Genomic DNA, 4,091 nt, shown 5'->3' on the forward strand with positions numbered 1-4,091 from the left:
TGTCACAGAAAGTGATACTGGAATGTTTCTGTCTGTGAAATTAAGGCGTGCAGGCTGTTTCCTCAGCAGTGTGAGGCTGTAAAAATAACTTCACCGTGTGATGCTGTATAAGCCACCATAGGTTGCCATTTAATAATATCATAGGAAGCTACTGGTAACTGACAAAAGTATGAGTTGCATGTGATGTTAAAATATTTGTAGTCAGAGCAGGCGTGGAGCCCTTGTGAAAATCCAGGCCGACAGTGAACTGCATTGCATCAAGGACTCCTGCAAAATGCCTCTCCAAAGCATCCACACTTAATTCTCCAGGCTCTCAGGCAAGTTAAGAAATTCAAACTCAGAATTTGAAAACCCTATCGTTTCCAGGCCGGCTGACGAGGCTCAGTGGTTGTGTGTCGACCTATGAACAACGAGGTCACGATTCGATTCCAGGTCAGGGCACAGGGTGTGCAGAAGGCAGCCTATGAATGGTTCTCTCTCATCATGGATGTTTCTATCGCTCTCTCCTTCTCCCTTCTTCTCTGAAATCAATAAACATATATTTAAAAAAGAGAAAATCCTTTCATTTCCATCTTTTTCCCTCTGATAAATAGTGTTTAACTCAGACTGAAATTTTCTTTTTTTTTTTAAATATATATATATATATATATATATATATATATATATATATATATATATTTATTGATATTTTACAGAGAGGAAGGGAGAGGGATAGAGAGCTAGAAACATCGATGAGAGAGAAACATCGATCAGCTGCCTCCTGCACACCCCCTACTGGGGATGTGCCCGCAACCAAGGTACATGCCCTTGACCGGAATCGAACCCGGGACCCTTCAGTCCGCAGGCCGACGCTCTACCCACTGAGCCAAACCGGTTTCGGCCAGACTGAAATTTTCATAATAAAAATCAACTTTCCCTTTTTTTCGTGACTTGGAGGGAAATGTTGAACAATTTTTTAGTGGATTCAGCCCAGTGTCAATCCCAACTACCCATTCCTTCATATGTGTATTTCACATGTACTACGTGACCAAGAACCTCTCAGAGCATTTACTTTCTCCCTTTCTCAGTAAATGGCACCGTATTCGCAGTTGCTCGGACCATCTTGACCCTCCCTTCCCGTCACACCCCACATCCAAATCGGCCGGGCTTTTTTCCTTGTTTATTTTCTGTCTCCTCTCCCTGAATGTAAGCTCTGAGGGAGCATGGAGTGTGTCAGTCCTGCTCATAAACAGATCCTCAGTGTCTAGACAGAGCAGATATTAAATGCATATTTACTGAATGAATTAATAAAAAAAGACATGAGGCAGGTTCTGATTCAGTAGGTCTGGGGTAGGTGGAGAATTTGTATATCTAACAAGTTCCCAAGTAATGCTGACACTACTGTGTCACAAACCACACTGTAAGAAGCACAGCTTTACAGATTCTTCTGCCCTCTCTGAAGAGATGCTATACCAGTCTGCTTCCCTGACCCTGAGGACCATCACAGATCCCACCCAGAAGCATCCTGCTTCAGTCTCTAGTCTGGGACCCTAGTTTCAACAAGATGCCATTGACTCTGATCATGAAGCAGGTGCAGGAGACACGGGTCTGGGAGCATCAGTCACATGGCCCTTACAGAGGCAGTATACATAGTGCTACAATATCATTGACTGTATTCCCTATGCTGTGCTTCACACCCCCGTGACTACCTGTAACTACCAATTTGCACTTCTTAATCCCTTCCCCTTTTTCACCCATTCCCCCAACGCCCCCTCCCCTCTGGCAATCATCAAAGTGTTCTCTGTATGTATGAGTTTTTTCTGTTTTGTTGATTGGTTGCCCCCCCTCCCCGATTTTACATATAAGTGAAATTATGAATACTATCAATAATTTCACTTAGACACTCACCCACACAGCCACCTCCCTGAACACATCATCCCAGGAGAATTGGTCAGCATTAGATCTAATATTTGCCACCTCTCAGAGTTGAACCATCAATTTAAAAAAAAAAATTAATCACACATCAGCTTTTGGGAGGTTAAATCTTGCCCTAACACCATATACTCAGCCACCCATAACAAAAACATGTGGCAAAACATTTGAGACAGAGCGATCACATATTCTTGAGGGGGGCCCAGAGGAAAGCCAATGTTCTTTGGCTTTTATGGGATAATTGAAGCCTTAACTATATTAAATAAATCAGAAGCTTGGGTGGTGGTGGTGGTAAAAACTGCCAATGTCTTTGGCCTTAACCTTAGAGGATGTTTTTCTTGTAGGGCTACATCTCAGAGACACATATAATTAACTTCTTGAAGGATGATGGTGAAAACATGCAGCCACCTAGTCATGGAGGGGAAGCGAATGTCAAGGAGAAGACCATCCCCTTGGTCCAGACCTGGTTGCTTTGCTTACTCATTCTTGGGAATTTATGCTTCTTTTTCTTTTCTTTTTTTAAATATATTTTTATTGATTTCAGAGAAGAAGGGAGAGGAAGAGAGAGATAGAAACATCAATGATGAGAGGGAATCATTGATTGGCTGCCTCCTGCACGCCCCCTACTGGGGGATCAAGCTTGCAACTCAGGCATGTGCCCTTGGCCGGAATCGAACCTGGGACCCTTCAGTCCGCAGGCCGACGCTCTATCCACTGAGCCAAACCAGCTAGAGAACCATGTCTTGAAGTTCAGAAAGTAATACGAAACCCCAACCCTATAAAAGCCACAGTGGTGGAGCAGCTAGGGCTGCTTTGAATTTTCTTTAATTCACTCCTATAAAGTGCTGAGCTACCTCATACAAACCAAGAACACACACACAACAAACAATACCCTTCCCAATCATTTCCATGGATTATCCATGTATTTACTATACACTTTCGGCCCATGGAAATTTGTGTGTAAGTTTTTATTTCTCTAAGAGCAGTTAGTGGCAGGTGGTAGGCACCAGAGAGATCTCCACCATTGGAGTATGGAAGGACAGAAGTCACCTTGGAATAGCCTAGGATAGCCCTCTTCATATCATATTATAGAATTTTTTTTTTAAATTGATGGTTCAACTCTGAGAGGTGGCAAATATTAGATCTAATGCTGACCAATTCTCCTGGGATGATGTGTTCAGGGAGGTGGCCGTGTGGGTGAGTGTCTAAGTGAAATTATTGATAGTTAGTATTCAGGTCCAGCATGGAGCGAGGGTCATGATACTAGAGATTGTCTTTCCTCAAAGTATTTATGGGGTAGGGCCCCATCCTGGCACTTACAGGAGCAGCGGCAGCAGAGGAGTCTGTCTTTACCCCTGGCCTCTAGACCCAACATTTGTGAACAGCCTCGTGGGTGTACAGAATGTGTTTCTTCCCAGCACCTTCCATTCTGAGACACATTCTGCCCAAGTGTCTCCACTACTCTCCTATAGCCTGGCCTAGCATAGCCCACGCCCCCACCGCTTCACACCTGCAGGAAACTGGGAATGGAAAGAACTTCCATCAGTAGCACCTGGCTGCCTTGGCTGGGAGCTCCTCCACTGAGCGTAACACTGGGTGTGGGCAGTCTACCATGAGGAGGTTGGCTTCCGTGGAGCACGATGCTGCTCCACCACCGTGGCTTTTATAGGTTTGGGGTTTCGTATTACTTTCTGAACTTCAAGACATGGTTCTCCAAGGATAATTTTTTATCAGCACCAGTGGCCCTCTGACATAATTCCACCCTCATGACCTAATAACATCCCAAAGGCCCCACTTCCTAATGCTATCTTATTAGCTGTTAAGATTTCAACATATGAATTTTGGGCAAACAGAAACATTCAAACTATAGCAGCTGGGTCAGAAGGATGCCAAAGAAACGTACTAATTTGATCATTTCCCTCAATTAGAAAATTTCTCCTCTTGGTTCAAAATACATCAAGTAGCCCTAGCTGGTTTGGCTCAGTAGATAGAGTGTCGGCTTGTGGACTGAAGGGTCCCAGGTTCTATCCCAGTCAAGGGCACATGCCTGGGTTGTGGGCTCGATCCCCAGTAGGGGGTGTGCAGGAGGCAGCCGATCAATGGTTCTCTCTCATCATTGATGTTTCTGTCTCTCTCCCCCTCTCCCTTTTTCTCTGAATCAATAAAAATATATTTAAAAA

This window comes from Plecotus auritus, assembly GCF_963455305.1.
Source record: "Plecotus auritus genome assembly, chromosome: 12".
Classification (NCBI taxonomy): domain Eukaryota; kingdom Metazoa; phylum Chordata; class Mammalia; order Chiroptera; family Vespertilionidae; genus Plecotus; species Plecotus auritus.